The sequence below is a fragment of the Excalfactoria chinensis genome, chromosome 1 (genome assembly GCF_039878825.1).
Source record: "Excalfactoria chinensis isolate bCotChi1 chromosome 1, bCotChi1.hap2, whole genome shotgun sequence".
Classification (NCBI taxonomy): Eukaryota; Metazoa; Chordata; class Aves; order Galliformes; family Phasianidae; genus Excalfactoria; species Excalfactoria chinensis.
This window is the reverse complement of record NC_092825.1, coordinates 137525929-137545402: the sequence shown is the minus strand read 5'-3', so window position 1 is coordinate 137545402 and position 19474 is coordinate 137525929. Positions and strand designations below refer to the sequence as shown.

The 19474-nt window shown below is 41.1% G+C and overlaps 1 protein-coding gene across 1 annotated transcript in view; it reads left to right on the top strand.

Annotated features, from left to right (window-relative positions):
- Window positions 1-19474, top strand: part of HS6ST3 (heparan sulfate 6-O-sulfotransferase 3) — a 279329-nt gene that overhangs the window by 247126 nt on the left and 12729 nt on the right. The window lies entirely within an intron of this gene.

The following is a 19474-nucleotide window of genomic DNA, read 5'->3' as shown; positions in this document are numbered from 1 at the left end:
AAAGCAATGTGTCACTTAGTAGCAATAGTATTTTATACCAGTAAGCACTTCATCTTTCTAGGCCATGCAAACTTCTAATCAGTGCACACAGCAAGACTGTAATGTAGATAAATTACTACATCCTGAAGATGCTGATATTTTAATACGTGGTTGCACAAGTTTTCAGTTGGAACTGAAAAGAGATGGACTGATTTCCAGTAAAATTGGTGTTGATGAAGAATTCAGTAGTCTGAGACCTCAGGGCCTGAGGAATGAGTAACAAGTCTGGGAGACTCGTACTCAAAGCCTGCTTGATCCCACATAGAGCCCACAAAACATGAGATGTGGTCACTAAGGTTTCTTAGGATCTTTCAGTTTTGATTCTGTGGATGTGACTACTTTTGGGCATCTGAGAAGCCCTGTGAGAGCGTTCTGGGGAGCACAAATGGGGAATGCCATGCTTCAGGAGTTGCACAGCACACAGAGCACCTGCAGGGAGCTGGGAATGCCACAAAAAAACAATACCCACAACTGCTTCTGTCAACAGCTATGGGAGGTGTGTAGCAAGCAAGAGGTGTTTCTTAATATTCTTCCACCACCAGAGGAATGTTAAGCCTACCTCTTCTATTGCTCACAAAGCTGCTGCAGCTCCTGCCTCTCTGAGGAAAGGATCCGTTCCTGGTCTTAGGTTTGATGCTGTTTCATTTTGACCCTGAAAGAAATAAAATTCAATGTGCAAGATATGACAGTATGACTGTTCAGTAGCCAGTGAGCTCTGCCCTAATAAATCAAGATAAATCAAGATAAATCAACACTGCTTCCTCTTGCATTGCCTCTCCCAACATGCCATAAGTTTGTCCTTTCATCTTTTTGTTTGTTTGTTTCTACACATTTTTAATAGGAGGCATAGGAAACAGAATGGGGCAGGAAAACAAAGTGTAGTGTATTTCAAGGGTGATTATGATAGCAATGGCCATAAGGAAATGAGAAATTCTGTGGTCTGAGGAGAGTCTGTGTGACATGAGGTAAATAGAACTTCTTTGAGCTACGTACACTAAGATGATGATAAAAAGAAATATTGAACAGTCATCTCACTTGCTGAGCACTGCCTGTTCTGAGCAAAGCAGGGGTTCTGTGGAAAAATAATAATTTTTATTGCAACTAAATATGGTATCATAATGGCAAAATAAAACTGCACAAATGATGTTATTATTTCCATCATTTTCTGACTCTGAGGACTATATTTCACCTTGTAATAGAGGCTTTTATGCATTCATTTTCTCGTGAAACTACCACAGTTTTGTTATTAACTATATTGTACTCCTTTAAATCTTATATGTGATATTCAGCATTTAAGGAATTTAGTATTTCAATGTGCCATTCACTTTCTTCTCATTCATATAGTACGTATACTGTGTAGAATGAATTGCATAGCCTGTGGTAGGAATGGCATGCAGAAGTGTTCAGGGCAGCAAAACTGAGTGGGTCATCCTTGTGTGGATGTGTAATTACAAATGCAGAGTAACTCCTCACAGTTTTAGTGGATTAGAGTTCAAAGCTGGTGTTTGACAAAGTCAGGTTGGATGGGGCCCTGGGCAACCTAATCTAGTGCCTGATTTAGTGGATGGCAACCCTGCCTGTGGCAGGGGATAGGAACTAGATCACCTTTGAGGTCCAGTACAAGCAATTCTATGATTCTTTAGATCTAGCAGTTGCTCAAAAGTGATGCGAACAAGTGATGCAAAGTACTACTCCAGCATCAACTACTGTTCAGAAGTAAATGAATTATTTTTTGCTGGAAGGCTTTGTACCAGATTACAATCTGCATAGCCCTTGTGTCCAGTCTGATATCAGCTATCCTCTCAGTTCTGGCACATGTGAAAGCATAAAAGGAGCATAAAGCACCATGTCGTGTACTCTGTCCAATTCAACAAAAATGCAAGTTGTATGCCAATATTTGCTGTGGTCCGTGTTGGTATTGCCAGGCCCAGGCCCACCTATCCACACACAGACCTGCTATAGAGTGGTGCTGGAGGTGGTGAGCCATTTTCCAGCCTACCTGCAGGTCTTCTCAGCTGCTCCTCCTGCACTGTGATGTTCGTGCCCTATGTGCAGGACACCCATGCACTGCTCCCACACACAGCCTATTTCTATGGCTCATTTCTCTCTCAGTACTGACATGCTGTTTGATGTTGCCTCCTACCAACCAGCAGTAATAATATATTTCCTGTTAGTCTTTCTGTAAATGAATGGAAAGTGTTTGTTTTCACAAGTGGTAGGGAAAGAAATGCAATTTGCAACACCGGCATTGCTAGAGCTGGTTTTAAGAAAACAGAAAACAGATTTCTTAATGTAGGTGAGAGAACATTCTTTATGACATCCAAAGTCTTCTTTATACTTATGACTAAAACTGTGGACATCTTTTTTGTTGTTGTTGGGTGGTGTTGAGTCTTTCTTTTTGCTCTTTTCTTTTTTGCTTTGAATTAACTCGTCAGCATGTGAGACATTTCCCTCATCACAGTTAATTAAAACAGAGTAAGACTGTGTGGTGGCTTGACAAAGGAATATGGTAGCACAGGGACAGCCAAGCTGAGTCAAATGGAACATTCATCTCACACAGTACCTTGTCTCCAATGGGGTAAGCACAGCACAGTGCTGCCCCCGAAGATAACCCCTCATCTAAAAGCTCAAGGCTTCAGAAATTCTTGCTTGGTGGAGATGTCTATGTACTTAATAGCTTTTGCTGAGCTTGTCTCCCATGATCTAGTTGAGTAGCTCCTTGAACTTCTCTTTAATAAGATATTTTTTCATGCAGCTTTCTTTTCACAGAACACAAGTCTTCTATTTCATAGTATCATAGTATCATAGTATCGTGTGAGTTGGAAGGGACCTTAGAGATCATCGAGTCCAACTCTCGGGATTCGAGCCCTCTAGTGTAGCAGAGTGGCAGTTTTACCCCTTGCGCCACAAGGGGGATTCGAACCCGGGCCCTCTGGTGTTGCAAGCGGCAGTTCTAACACTTATTTCAGAAAGCCAAAGCCATGTTCAGGCTAGCTTTAACAGAAGGAAGTTCAATTGCACTGTTACAATACTGTAACTGTTATAGGATGTATAAAAAGTTACAGTGAGGTTTTTTGCAAAATTGTTCTGGCTCTAAGACTTGTTAAGAAAACCTGAACTGACGTTAAAATATCTGATGCACGTTGAACTAAACTGAGCCCATAGGGAGTCAAAAATGGTGCATCTAGGATGCAGAAATTGGGTAGTTCCAGTTTAAGTGAGCCAGAATTTGAAAATCCCAAATTGCACAAAGCTCCCCACCCAGGCAGCTTGTAGATGGAGAGACACAAATGAGAGCAGCACTGTGAAACTTCAGATGGTAAGTGCCTAAACTGGAAGCACTGGAACACGTTGCCCAGTGAAGTGGTGGATGCCCCATCCCTGGAGACATTCAAGGTCAGGCTGGATGGGGCTCTGAGCAACCTGACTGAGCTGTAGGTGTCCGTGTTCATTGCAAGGGGATTGGTCTAGATGAGCATTAAGGGTCCCTTCCAACTCAAATAATTCTGTGATTCTAAACCTGCAACCTCTTACCCCAGTGCTGTGCATTCCCAGTGTGCAGCCATAAAACCAGACTGAACGGGTATAGCATGGTGAAGTGCTGCTGGAAGGTAGTGAGTTTTGCCCATTATACAGGTTCTGACTATTTTAATATATTTCCACACTTTAGAGTGCTTCCCTCTCTTGTTTAGAACAACTTTCCTTGGAAATTCTGCAAGTAGAGAAAATAGTGATGGTGGCAAAGAATGAGAGAGAGACTGAGAGAGAAAGAAAACATAAAGGTAAATGCACGTAGAGTAAGCCAGAAATCTTGCAGTCCTTGTAATGCTGAGGAATTTCAGCTGCCTTCTCAGTCTGAGTGTTGAGATTGTCCTTGGGGTGCAGTGATTTAAGGATTTCAGCCCCAGATCCTTTGTTCCAAAAGCATTTAGCATGGGTTCTTTATAAAAATCAAATCACTTTCTTTTAATTCAGGGTTCAGCCTCTGGGTTACACATGTTTGAAGGCTGGTGGTTTCTTCAGTTTGGTTGCAGTTTCACAATAAATGCAGCCACGTTTTGGGATGAGATAAGAGCATTACATTGAAGAGAGAAAAAAATCTGTAAAGAAAGCTCATCCTGTGTACTCATCCCTCATTGCTTGCTTTCTTACTGTTTGCACAGCATCTGTCGTAAACACTTCTTGTTATGTGGAGAATGCTGGGGAAAAAGGAAAAGGAATCAGATTAGGGCAAAGCTGTGCCTGTCTTGATGAAGTTAGGAAGGAGAGCCTGCGCCTCCCCTTCCCACCAGCATCTGATCTCTCCAGGCTACCACCACTCTGTGCATCGGTAGTCTGGTGGTCGTCAGACTTTGAGATGTCTGTAAGATGTTAGGGTGAGGAATAAAGAGTGGCCATGCCTGCTTATCCCCGTCAGCAGAATGGCATGGCTGTTGTCAGGCTTGTTCTATTAGTGCTCAGGGTGCACTGATGTGGCCCTTCAGTTCGTCCCCTGCCACACCTCTGAGGGTTCCTGCTGCTCTTCCAGGGGTGGTTTCTTGATGGGAAAGCCCTGCCCGTGTTAATCATTGTTCCTAGCAGCGAGAGTGCTGTTACTGGAAACAACATGGAAAACCATCCAAAAGTCTCAAGTTATTTTTAGAGCTGTGGTTTACATGAGTGTGCTTAATGCTGATGTGCTTATTATGGCCATGCAGCAAATTAAAGCATCACAAAGCTCTGTGTGCATGCAGACTTCCTTTTCAGCTAAGCAGGAGTCACTGTAAAACCTGAACATATAGCAGCTGCAATCTGAAGGTGGAAAGAGGAAACACAAATGCTAAACATCATTTAGTAGGAACTCTGTGATGCATAGTTTTAGCATATGAGAAAAAATGGTACAATTATAAACAAAATCGTTGCCTTCGGAGAAGTTGGTTGGGAAGGAACGTCTTCAAGGCAAAAACACAAAAGCTGATCAGTTTGTCTGCTTTTCACTTATTTGTTGGAGTTTTTGTTTGTTTGTTTCTTTGCTGCTAAGGCCGGTTTCTCGGGAAAATATAATGAGATTTCTTTTTGATATGTACAGCTGTTAACTTATCTAAAATCATGTAATATTTGTAGAACCATGGGTTGTAAGAGACATCCAGGATCATCGAGCTCCAACCCCCCAGTTGCAGGCAGGGCCACCGATATTCAGTGTACATAAGATTGACCCAGTCTACGTAATGTAGTCCATTCATTCTTGCAAACATTGAAATCATTACAGCTGTAGGGAAATGGTGATGACATTGTGATGTTTTAACCTGAAGTTCAGTGTCTGCATCACTGCTGGATTGTACTGACAATAATACTATGTTATGTAGAAGAAAGTGGTATAGACTCTATAACAGAATCTTAATGAGTATTTCATATTTGAATGTTTATGTTACTTGGGATCCATGTCAGCTACTTTTCTCCTTGTTAATGTGTAATTATCTTTCATAACTACATTATCAATCTGTTTCCTTTAGAGCAAGATACAATTGTGACCTGAAAAGTACTCTGGCTCTTCAAAGTAGAGGGGAGAAACCTAGACTTGCAAAGACAAAGAAGCTTAATGTTGGATATTTGTAGCTCTAGGCTTCATTTTAGATGGGTTTTGTTTCTACTGCCTGAATTCGTATTCAGCATCTGCACAAATGTTCATTAATTTTGGTGAAAGATACATTTGAAAGTACACTTCTGCACACTATTCCCCTGGCCTCTGGTTCAGATGGATGCCAGATCCTTTTGAGTCTCAATGTCAAAGATCTCTATGGGGAAAGACTAGGAAGTCTGATCTATTTGCATATGTGAGGTAAAGTAACAGTCTGCCACAGTAAATAAAGGATAAGTTCCTCCTTGTTTTTAAAGGCAGAAAAGAAGAAGAGTGGGAACATCAGCTAAGAGTCTGCTGGCTGCATTTTATTGAGGGTTGGATTGCTTCATGGGCCCTAACAACATTTTTTACATAAATGAGTTGTGATAATAAGTTTAATCAAATGTCATGCTTCAAGTAGTCAGTTCATGGCCTGAAGGGACTGGGAAGTGCTTTCCCTCCACTGGACAGATGTGCTTCATTGATTAGGATTTGCTCATTCCCGAGGAGGACTGCTGAGCCAGAGATGCCTCTGATGACTCACTGCAGACAGTAACTCATACTGCGTCCCATCAGCAACTCGGCTGTTTTATTTTACCTGGGTGCAGAAGTGTTACAGCAAACCAAATTCCATCATTGACACCGACCATATCATAAGTCAGTATTGATGAATGGCCATGAAAAGTTTGCTTTCAGTTTGCTGTAAGATGAATGTACAGATATTCACTCAATTGAGCTTGCACATTGGTGCATTTGTGCTGTACCAACAAAGCCAAATTCACATCATTGCATGCCTGCTAGTCCCCATGAAAGGCAGAACATCCCTTGTTAAAGTTATGAGCCCAGGTATACTTATTTCATCTAAGTCCTTTTTGTTTGTTTCTCAGTGCATGGATTGCATGGCTGATAGTTGCACAGCTCAGGGTACAGCCTGGCATGTTCATAAGCTGCCTTCATTAAAATGTGAGATCAGAAGAAGGAGGTGGTTTGATTTCTGTTGGGTATGGATGGTAGATAATAAACATCTCACAGGTTAAGAAGATGAGGATATATAACACTCTCTGTAAAGCACTGAGAACATTGGGATAAGGAGAAATGAGAGGGGAAAATTAGATTGGACATAAGACATTTTTTACCATGAGGCACTGGAACAGGTCAGTTAGAGAGGTGGTGGATGCTCTACCCCTGGAGGCATGCAAGGTCAGGCTGTGCCAGTCCCTGAGCACCCTGACCTAGCAGAAGAGCTGGGTTAGATGGCCTTTAAGTGTCTCTTCCAACTCAAACAGTGCTATGATTCTATAATATTAAGGCAAATAACATGTTATGCTGAACAATATGACTTCCATATCTGTTGGGAGTTGAGAGGACCATGTAAATAAACTTAATGTCATTTGTGCCTTAACTGTTTTGCCTCGAGGGTGCATTCACACACAGCTGGAACACACACAGTGCTTACTTGGAACTCACCTTGGAGGCTGCCTTGCCATGGCACTTTGAGCTGGCCGTGTATATCTGTGTGTGTGTGTCTGTGTGTGCTTGGGAGAGGGGAGTTGCATATAAGGTCCTATTTTAAGCAGTGACTGCAGCTACTAAACTCGGAAAGGTTTTATCAAAGTTCTCTGCCTGCCAAATATGCAGTGGAAAATTTATATATAGAAATGATTCGCTTTCAAATTACGGTATTTTTAAAAATAAATTATATAATGTAATAAAATCTAGTTAGCTTTAAAAAAGGAAAAGTATGTTCTATGCTACTGTAGTATTGATAGACTAAAGCTTTGTAACACTCCGTTGGAAAGCTTGTTAAGCTTCGAGCTCGTTAAGCTTAAACTCGTTAAGTTTAAGCTCGTTAAGAGCGCCCCCTAGTGGAGGTTTTGTGCGTAGCGTCTGCCGCAGGTAAGACAGTTCTCTCAACAGAAGAGGAAGCAGTAATTTTGCTTACAGCTGTGAGTTGTGGTGTTCTCAGGAAGCATTTTTGGGTTCAATTAGTCTCTAGAAAGATTTCAGTGAAAACACAGAGTGTAATGTGAAAAAGAAACAGTCTTAGAGTTATTAAGCACCTCCTCCTCTGCTTACTTAAGGCTTTGCAGGAAAGGGAAAAGGTAATTGCATCACAAGAAGAGGAATGTTAAGAGAAGCAAGATTAGCATTTCATCTTACAGCTGAGTGGTTTCCTTCGTTTTTTCAAATTGCTTCATTGAGTTAATAGGGAAGGCTACACTTATGATGTTCTCTTTAGTAGAATCACCTGAAATTCTGTAATATCCATATTGTCGTTTTGTTTGCATTCTAGGCAAGCAGTGCCCTTATAGGCAAACAAACACGCATCATTTTGTTTACATCACTTGTGATGACCAAACTCAGATGCTTTAAAAACTCAGCGTGCAGACAAGAAAATGCTTATGATGTCTGGATTTTGTGATGATCATTTATAATTTAAGGTCATTATGCTTGATGTCAGAATTAATAAAGACTTGAGGCAAAGCTTAGAATAAATTGATGTACTTTCAAAGGGATTTCAATTACTGGGCCTTTATATTGTTAATTACTTTATTAATTGAGCAGCAGTACCGTACCGATTCAAAACGTGTTGAAGTGAAAAATCCCACGGAGCTTTCATTTAAGTGTCCCAGATTTGGATGAGAGCATCTACAACTGAACTATGAGCTGGAAATTGGAGATGAGGCCTGAATGCCTGCCACCCGTGGCACACGCTTGGTTGCTGTTGAAGTCAGAGGTAGTGTGGGGTTTTTCTTTACAACCATTACAGAAGGCCTTACGTTAAAGTATCGAACAGGTGGGAGTTCTGTGTGCCCATCTTTCTGCATTGAAGTTGAGTGAGTGCTGAATGCCCAGGCAGTCCCTACAGCAGGGAGACTCCTCCCAAAGCAAAGGTGTTCTCCAAAAGCTACTGAGATGCTGGGATCTGAGCATGAGTGAGGCTCTGTGGCTTGTCTTATGGAATAAGGGATATTTTGTTGTGCTAAAACATTATCTGTGGTTATAGGTATCACACTGGAGGAGTCCGTATCCAATATAGTTTTTGGAAGTCAAGCTGCCAGAACAAGCTCCAGCTGTGGGTCCTTCTTGCTGAACTGTCTCCAAGTCTGCTCTTGTCTTTTCCCTCACCTGTCAACACCTTCCATTTCTCTGCCCAGCCTTTGCTTTCTGCTGCCATGTGAGGCCTATAGGTGGTTGTCATTGCTCATCTTTCCTGTACTTGTAACCTCTTTCTGAAGGGGCAGGGTCGGTGCTCCTTCCCTATGCTGGGGCTAGAGACAGACCAGTGCGGAGGCAGGAAGGAAAGTAGTGCAAATACATCCGTATTTCTTGTTTTCCTCTCTGTGTAGTGGCAGGGCAAAGGCGGAGGTGGGGGGAGTAACATTCTGGAGTAAAGGTGTCACATGTGCTCCAGATTTGCATGGTCCTTATGAGACCTGGCAATGATCAGTGCACAATGGGGATGAAATGGAATGAGGGTAACATGAGGAACAGATCCTTCCTTTTCCACTTCTGGCCACAGAGGATTTGTTATTCTCTCTGGCACAAAGGAATGCATGATCTTGCATACAGTATCTTTAAAGAATCTTATGGGCACTGTGTATTTCTTGCTTTTAAATAGCATTTCATCCTGTGTATGTTCACACCCAGTCTTCTACAAATTATGAGGTTTTTGTTATGCATGTACTTGAATCAAATCCTTCCTATTTGATTTCATTGTTGCTTTCTATGTATTTATTTCAGCGAGGCACTTGCTACTTCCATCTTTTCAGCATTTTGAAGAACACTTAGCACAATTGAGCTCAATACAGTTTAGGCAAGGAACAAAAATCTCTAGAGGAAACTTCATTAGATTTGTGTCTCATCAAGAAATGATTTACAATTTGTATCATGTCATTTGATGGAAAATGGCAGTTTTGTTTTTCCTTCAAATTGCCTAATCTCTGCATTTCTATTCCAGTCTACTTCATTCTCAAATCAACTGTCATTTCCTTATCTTAACCTTTCTCCATGGTCTTACATGCAGCAATGTTTGGGCAACTGTTCTCGGGCTTTGGGCTGAGACGTGTAAATAGCCAGCATCTTTCTCTGGTATGAGGTGGCAAATTTACCTTCAGTGAAGAATCTACCTTCTACTTATTGTAGAAGGTAGAAAAGCATGAAGTGAAGCGTCAGAATTTTCTGGCGGACAAGAAGCTGGTGGATGGAAGTTAACAAACTGGGATGTGCTGAAAGAGGAAATTTCTGTTTAAGGGAAAGTTATTAATGAATTTCCTCAGGGCTGGTCTTAGCTCTGATCCTATTACATGTTTTCGTTAATGATGTTAGCACAAAAAGCTGAAGTATGTTAATGGAATTTGCTTAATGACCTTGCGGATATCAGTGAAAGAGGTGGAATGAAGTTTGGTAGCACAAACTGCAAGGTCGTGCATTTGCAGCTCTGCTGAAATGGATTTCCTCTCTAAACTGAGTGCTGAAATGGAAGGAGGAGCAGAAGGATTCCTTATGTGTATCCCAGTAATGGAATGAGTAGGAGTTTTCAGAGTGATGCCCCCTCTCAGAAGAAAAAACCTAAACAAAAGCAATGGGAAGGTGTGTCAGATAATACATTGCTAGTGGATTTAAGCAAGAATTTATTATACAAACTGCCTGTGAAGCCTCATGTGAAATTTGCCCAATGTGTGCAGTGAAATGTGAGATAGTGCAAGGTTAAATGCAAAGACGGACTGCTTGCATGGCCAAAAACCAGAACCTGTCTCAGGTGCTTTCAGCGTGACTAACTTTTATGAGACTCATACCAAATGCTGAAGCAGTCTAAGTGTGACCGGAGGGTACTGGGGGAATGCAGCGTGGTCGCTTCTGGCTTTTCTTATCACAAGACACAATAACAACCAGTTAACTTTGAATAATGAAGGCTTAGAGGCCTTCTCTCCTCCTTTGATGTTCCATTATAAATCCTCTTGCTGTATTGGCAGTGCAAACTCAAGAACAACTGGACATAACTAGGCCAGGACAGGATTTAGTCTAGGAACAAAAATCATGTTCCTAACCATACGAAGCAACACAGTCAGAGTGATGGAGTGAAAAGAATTCTCCAAAAGGGTGTTTCATGAAGGGGATAACAGAGTGCTGGCAGGGAAAGAGACTGATAATCTTGGGAGCCTCCTGTAGCTAAATAAAACAGCACACTATGCTATCCATTCACTTGAGCATCCTTAGCTCATTATACTCTAGACTTTCTTCACCAACATTGCTTAACCTTATGTGCTCTTTTTGAAAATTCAAGCCTAAATGCAGCACATGAGAAAGTTATGAAGTAGCTCAGATAACACAGTCATATTTATATCTATCTGCGTGCATTTTCTGAAACACTGGGGCTAAAACCATGGGTAGATATTTCATTACTCATCAGTCACTCAGAGTGTTATCTCCCTACTTAAAACCATATATAAAAACAATCTTATGAAAGGCAAAGTACCTTCCCTATGCTCTGTCTTCTGTCTTGGGTACCCTGGAAGGAACAAGGGATGATAGGAATGATCTAGTTGGTGGGATTTTTATGTTTTGATGTATTTTCTGACAGGCCTGTGCACTTGGTATCAGGCTGTGCATGGTCACACAGAACCATGAAAGCACTGGGATGGGAAGAGACCCTGGAAGGCTCCTAACCCAACACCCTTCCCAGAGCAAGGCTGATACTGAATGTAGGCGGTGTCACTCGCGGCTCTCTCCAGTCAGATCTTCAAAACCTCAAAGGATGGAAGGTGCAAAACATCTTCAGGCAAAGCTTTCTGAATGCTTAGTTATTCTCCTGGTGAAAGCTATTTTCCATGTATCGTCCTCTTTTTCAGTTTTTGACCTTTTTTTTTTTTTTCATTGTCCTGTTGTGTATCTCAGAGAAGAACCTGACTCTGTCTTCTCAGCAACCTCTAATACTGGACGTTGGGTACCCACCTAGCATCTTTGATGTGTTTAAAACACTTTGCTAAAGTCTGCATTCACAAGTAGGTGTTCTCCTGTGTCTGGAAACAAGAGTCACAGCACTCACAGTTTCCTTTGTTTGGAGTAGATCTTGAGAACCATGTAAAGCAAAGATTTTGAAGAGCTTGTGACAATGAGATATGTAGAAAGCATGATTCCTATTTAAAATGGTTATTCTTTACTTAATTACAAAATCTGTTAGGTACATGTAGTGCATGTTGAAAATCACAGTTCCCAATTCCAAAAGCCTCGCTCTTCCAATAGGAAGTCGTCAGTTTGCATAGTCCTAGGCCTATTCATTTGTGGCATACTTAGGAAGAAAAATACACGTAATCCACATCAGTGTATTTGTTACTTCTGATGGTAACAGATGTACTGCTGGACTCTTCACATATGTTTTATTTAATATAAAATTAAAGCTATTTTCAAAATAGCTTAACTAGCATCTTATTATTTTCATGTTACTGAATTTGCCCTATCTTTACTTGATGACAAATTAGACTCCTTGGGAGGAAAAATTCCTAATATTGAACAAACAGCATTTGTGTTGCCACAGGTTCACTTTCTTCTTATTCCCCCTGTGAATTACCCGAAATCACTGCTGTTAAACGTTGTTTGATGTCAGAGAGCGAGTGATCTCCGAAGACATACTTTGTTATCTGACATTCTTTAATCAGCTGTAGGACACTAATCTTCTCATCAGCAGCCATGCAAAAACAAAAATAAAATGGTGCTGTAAAGCCTTTATGGGTTTCCTCTGCTGGCACAGATACAGCAGTTCATTTGGTGTTCCAGAAGTTATTTTTTGGAAAAAAAAAAAAAAAAAAAAAAAAAAAAAAAAAAAAAAAGTTTGCAATTTCTAAAGAAAGAAAAAATGTGGACTTTTATAATGAGTGCTAAAGCAACAGATTAATGAAACCATAGCTGAAACTGCTTAACGGGGAACACTCTTCTTAAAATGCAAAGAAATGTAAGGTTTCACATTTTGAAAGTGCTTCCCAGTGCCAAATGCCAAATTTCTCTTGGCTGTAACAAGCTGTTGTTGCAATTTAGTTCCTGAGCAATCTCCTTTGCAGTCCAGGGCTAGAAATCTAATATATGCTGCCTGACTCTAAGCCCTTCCCTCATCTTACTTAGGTCAGTAAGGAGAACAAAATTATGGTGGACTTTATCTAGGTCTGAAGATGTGTGTGAAATAATACAAAGCTTACTTAAAGCTTCTTTTTATTTTCGGAATGCTCCAGCCCTAAAAACTTGCTTATAAGGAAATATCCTAACATGATCTGTATCTATGTAATAAACACAATAAGTAGTTACTTCCCCCTCACTGCATAATGTTACATGATTAGTTAGTTGTCAGGGTTGGCTTGAAGTTTGTACTCCGTGCAGGCAGGGATTCCTTGACTCCAGGCATGGGATTTGCCTTACAGATTGAGACTGCTGTGTAGGTGTCTACAATGTAGACATTGAAGTTACAGATACCTAAGATCCCTCTATGGTCAATATACACAGTAAAACTTATAGAGCCTCTCTAAAGTGATGTGGCTTATTCTAGTGTCAGCATCTACCTTTGGCCAGCTGCATAACTCTCCAGACACCACTGACTGAGTTGGGCAACTCCCTGGTGGCTTTTGATGTTGCTTAACTTAATATAGCTTTTATGTAGATCCTTGCATTGGGAGTTCTTAGCCTGGAAGAAGTATCCTGCTCCATCTCTGAGCAGGAATATCCCACAGATGTTGCTGCACCATACATCACTGGGATGGCAAAAGGAGTTAAACAGCAAAAGCTTGTGGCCAGTTCGGAAGTTGGAAACTGGCCATTCTGGGGGACAAAATCCCAGAGGAATAGTGAAACGTGTCTAATTTTGTTCCTCAAAGCACAGGTTATACTTCTTAGATTTAACTTATCTGAAATGACAAATTTTTCCTTTAATGTAGGGTAGCTGAGTGTCTATAGGGCACTGCTGCCTCTGCATGAAGTAAGTGCAGTGCTCACCATCCCAATTGAAAATAATAGAAGTGGTGGAGGCTCAGATATTCCAGAAAACCAGCCAGCTGAGCGCCTTTCCCACATGCTGAATTGGTAAGTTATGTGGTGAGAATGGATAAACGTTGACTTCTTACTGGTGTCTGCTGTCCTACTGACACTTTCAGTGAAGAGCATATATGATGAAATCCATGACAACCTGAGAGAACAGCTAACAGTATTACAGTCACAAACTTTTTAAAGGGATGGCTTAGAAAACCATTTTCATCACAGCAGTCTAGCATCCTCTAGCAGATGCTAAGCTTAAGAAACCTATGTGCTGTTGCTACACCTACACAAAAGTCTGCTTGCTAGCTGGTGTTTATCCAACCTGGTGGTTAAGCTGATCATGTGCCACTTCATAGCATTTCTTGGTAGTACAGTTATTCAGGAGAAGGATACAGCCAGCTTTTATCACATTGGGCAGATTATCTGTAAATTGAGCATAACATAGATGCAGCTATACTCAGCACCATAGTGCTGCTAGCCATAGGCTGAAATGTCTGCATTATGCTAGTATAACTTGACCAGTTTACATTAGCACCAGACCAACGGTGCCACTTCACTTCCTGCCTCCCCCCACCATTCTCATTGTGTGTTCACATGCTCTAATTATTCACATATTGCACTACCTATAGTTTGTTTCACTTGCTTATCCTGCTCTATGCAGTGTTATCAGGCTGATAGTACTTACAGCCTGAATCATGTAATCAAGACTAGGAAGACCACTAAGATCATCTAGTCCAACCATCAGTCCACACCTGTGACCATTCTAGACCATGTCATTCAAAGATGAGTGAAGAGGGGTAGCTGAGGACTGGTTTGCTCTGTTATTACCATTGAGAACGCAGGCTTGAGGACAAGACTGGGAAGAACAAAGTTTTTGCTCATGTACTGCAGATCCTTCCTAACATTTCATCTCATAAGGACAGCCTCTGTCCTTAGCACAGGTGTACTGCCAGGATGGGTATTTCAGAACCTGCCAGGGGAGCACACTCATTTCCAGGGCTAAAGCTGCTAACGTTCTGTCACATCTTAGGGCATAAACTTGAATAGGTCTTATTTTCTCTTCTACTGGGAAGAACTACAGTGTGGGTGTTTTTACGATGCACTTGTGCTTTTCAGTCATTTTGGTTCTGCTTTCACCTGGCTGTTAGTGTCTTAGAAAATATTCTCCTATGATTGCCTTTTCTTCCACCTCAAATATTTCTCCATCTCTGCACCAGCTGCTGTGAATGTGCTCTTCTCCTTTTATGAAGCTCATCAATCCCTGCAATAAGGTCCTGCCTCACTCTTTGAATGAAAAGATCTCTGCTTTCTTGCTGCTTGCTTTTTCACCACTCAGCCTCCAGAATTGCTGTGAGAGTTCTCCTTATGCTGGCTTCTCCATGCAAGAGCAGGAGTGCCAGAGAAGATGTCATTCATCCTTCTTCCTGAGGAGGCCTTACAGCATGTTTTGTTCTCCATGTATGGGGATCCTTCATTCATATAGTAAATCTTCCTCAGCCTAGATGTCTGTTTTGTGATGATAGAAAGCAAAAAATGCCCTGGTTTGGGTTTCACCCTCAATAATCTCCTCTTCTGAAATAGATTTCTAAGTCAGGGCAATGCTACTGAGGGATTAATGTAAGATTGCAGTATTTATATTGTAATACCTTATAATGTGAAAGAAATATATGTTCTTGGGACATAACTAGATGTTCATTTTATCTATTTTATTAACTAAAGGTGGGGTTTCTTTTGCCTAATGCTAACAAAGAGACTAGATTTCATGCTGGTGGGACTACAGCTTTCTGAATTTCCAGGTAGTTTCAAATTCTGTAAAAAGCAGCATTTTAGAAATGGAGCTTCTCAAGCCACTGGGAGCAAGAAAGGGCTACACTGGTGCTGAGCTTGTAGATGTCATCACAATTGGAAACAACTGCACTATACTGCTATACACTGCTATACACTACACATAAGAGGGAATCTAGAACATATATAACTCTATATATTATTGTTATAATACAGATATGATATACTGATTTGAGAAAGCTTGATTAAGTTGGCAACAACTTAACAAGATGTCAAGATGGCTGGAAACACTTGATGATTTAATGCATAGAGGCTAGAGTAATACATGCTTACATACAAAGCCCTCCTCTTGAGACATAAGGTTCAAAGTAGACTACCTGGCTTTCTGAACTCTTTAAACCATGGAGATAAGGAGCTCAGGTGTGGCTACTTCCACTCCTATTCCCAAATTTACTTAGTGTTTTATGTCTAAAAATTGAGGAAGCTCTCCTGTTGTCTCATGAGTTTCAAAGTTGACCTACTTGCTTTCAAAACTCCTTGAACCATGGAGGGAAGGAGCTGAGATGAGGATGGATTTACAGCTAGTCCCAGACTTGATCAGTGGTTTATGTCTAAGGGATTATATGTGAACAGTAAATTTAAGATTGAATCTTAGTGAAGATAACAAAGCTTATGATCAGTCTAAGATGTTATCTTGGTGAGGCTAACAAAGCCTAAGACAAACTATTAGTCACATACTGAGAATTTGTATCAGCAAGGCATCTTGACATCAAGGTGTAAAGGATCTCGGAGCTTATGTAACCTCAAGAGGCATCCCTTTTCAAAAGGTGATACTGACGTACAGCTGTCTGCCAAGCAGGAGAGCTCAGAGGGCTCTTGAACTGCCCACTATTTATGGCGTAAGAAGATTGACTCAGAGCTCAGAGTTGCTTTTTAGACACGTGCTCAATTGGTCCTCAGCTGTTGAATCAGGTGTGTTTTATCAGTTTTCCCAGCACCCCCTGGTCTGAGACAGATTTGTGCCCCCGGTGGCGCAGTGGTATAAAGTGCTGCTTGCAGCACCAGAGGGCCTGGGTTCAAATCCCCCCTGTGGCGCTGGGGGTAGAAGTGCCGCTTCGCTACACAGAGGGCTCAAAACTCGGGAGTTGGACTCGATGATCTCTAAGGTCCCTTCCAACTCGCATGATACTATGATACTATGATATCAGCTGAGGGAACTGGGATTGTCTAGTCTGGAGAAGAGAAGGCTCAGGGTAGACCTCATTGCACTCTACAACTTCCTGAAAGGAGTCTGTGGCATGACAGGGCCAGGTATGCCACTTTTCTCCCAGGTAACAGCAACAGTACAGGAGGGAATGGTCTCAGTTGCACTTGGGGAGATTCAGGTTGTGCTTTAGGAAAAATTTCTTCTCTGAAGGAGTGGTCATGTATTGCAACAGGCTGCTCAGGGAGGTGGTGGTGTCACCATCGCTGTAGGAGCTTAAGGAAAGGGGAGAATAAGTATTTAAGGACAAGGTTTAGTGGGCAATATTGGTGGTAGATGAACGGTTAGCCTAGTTGACCTTAGATGTCTTTCAAAGCTTAATGATTCTATGACTCTGATTCTCTGAGTCATTTACACTGGCAAGAAAAGATGCACATCTGTATTTAGACTGGCTCAGGCACATTCAATCTGTAGTTAACTTGATTCTCTTCTACTGAGCAGTGAAAAAGGAGATGGAAGGCCACCACCACCCCATGTTTTATGAAGTATTTCTTTGTCTTTATAATAAGCTGACTCCTCAGCCATTCTTAATGTGATTGAAAACTACATATTTTGCACCGAGCTCTGAAATGCTACTCTGTTAAATCCATAAATGTCAACATTTAAAAACAATTTCCTGAGAAAATGTTGATAATTTTCCAACTGAAGCAAATGTTCACAACCTGTATATTATTTATTAATATTCTTATTCTAGATACATGAAATCCTTTCTCCTGAAAAATAATAATAATAATAATCTATAATAATCTAGAATAGCGCTATGACTACTGGAGGGCATTCCCCATGCATCTGTGCTGCTTTCTTACAGTGCCTATTGGACAGTGTCCAGGATCAGGTGGAAGAAGTCTAAGATATTCTAAGCTTAAATTGTCTAGGGGTGATGAAAAGTCTTGAACAGAAGGTCAAACAGAGGTTGTGAAGTGTGAATGAGGTGCAGGTAGCTGCACTCTTCATGCCTTGGGATCTAAATGTGTATCAGGCTGCTGCAAAACATCTTCCAGATGAAGATGCCATTCAGCCTTAACACAAGGAAGCAACTCTGCAAGGTGCCCAAATCAGAAACAAATTTATCAGGATAGCAAAACAAGTTGCAGAAGTCAGTCACAAGGAGGAGCAGTAATGTACAGGTGGAAGTTCCTTGCTCATTCTGTGCAAGGGAAGCTACGGAAGTTACACAAAGACATGCACTTCTCATTTCCCTGCATTTGCTTCGTATTCCTGTTTATTGCACAGCAGGTACATTTGCATATCCAGAGATGAAATGGAAATGATTGATGCAAAGGAGGTTTCTTTGTTAATTGCTCGTGCTCTGAAGCATGCCTGAATGGGACTTTCATAGATGAGTGAGTTGCAATAACAGTGTATTATGCTCAGAGCTTACAGGTGTCTGGGAGTTTGGCCACTTTATCTGTGCAACACCAGTGAAATGCCCACTTGTTCTCTATGTAGGAAAGCAGTTCCTAATGTGCTCTAATACATGCGAAGTAACGATAGGTGAGATGAACATTTGGTTTGAGAAGTGAAAGCCATGCCTGAAGTACTTAAATATAGTGCTTTTCACGGTGGTACTCCTTAATTTATACTCTTCCACCTGTAACTCTTCTGCTATGAAATAATTTTTGATATAGCCATTGTCATTAAATAGTAATTTAAGATGTTACCCTGTGGCAGACCATAGTCTAAAGTTTGGGCTCATAACCTCATTCCAAAAAATTTACTATAAATCCTCTAGGTGGAGAACTCAGAATGAATAAGGACAGTGTGTTCACTTCTGTTTCCTTTTGGTTTATCTGAATTGGGAAATATATCTACATTTTAGGAAAAAGTGGAGCATGTATGCCTTTATGACAAACCCAAGGTTTGCAGAGAAGCTACATGAATCTTTAGTGGTAGAAAATCAGTGATATCTGAAAAATAAGGGTGTCAGTCTTGAAGATAGTAGTGTCAAGAATTTAACTGGTTAGCTTTTGTATAAGACGGCCCCAGAAGGTGTCCAGCAGAGGGCTGCAATTATGATAAAGGGCTTGCAGTGCCTCCCGTATGAGGAAAGGCTGAGTAATCCAGGTCTGTTCAGCCTGGGGAAAGAAGAGTGAGAGGGGATGTGATTAACTTTTACAAATATCTAAAGAGAGGTGGGAGGCAAATGGATGAGGCCGTAGTCTTCTGGATGGTGTGTAGCAAAAGCATAAGGAGTAATAGCCTGAAACTTGAACACGGGAAATTCTGTGCTAACATGTGAAAGAACTTCCTTATGGTAAGGATGACGGAGCACTGGAACAGGTTGCCAAGTGAGGCTGTAGTGTCTCCTTCTGTGGAGATATTCAAGACCCATTTGGATGCCTACCTGTGTGACATATTGTAGGGCATTTGCTTTAGGAGGGGGGTGGGACTCGATAATCTCTGGAGGTCCCTTACAACTGCTGCAGTTCTGTGATTCTGTGGCTCTATGTTAGTTTGTTTACAGGGTAATTTGTTTCCAGCAAGCTTGTCTCCTTACTTGCTTCATCCTTGTTTAGGTTTGAGGAAGAATATTTAGATAAGAGTTTTCCTAAGAAAACTTATCTTAGCACTCATGATTTATTAATGTATTATTTGCAGTCAGATGAGTCACGCAAAATCATAAGCCTATTTTTGTACCATTCTGAGTGTTAATTTTAGTCATGAATCTTCTGCTAATTATTCTAGCTGACAGAAATCATAAGTATTTTGGTTTTGTTTTGTCTTTATAATATCACCCTGTAACTTAGGTTAGTAGTTACTGTATAAAA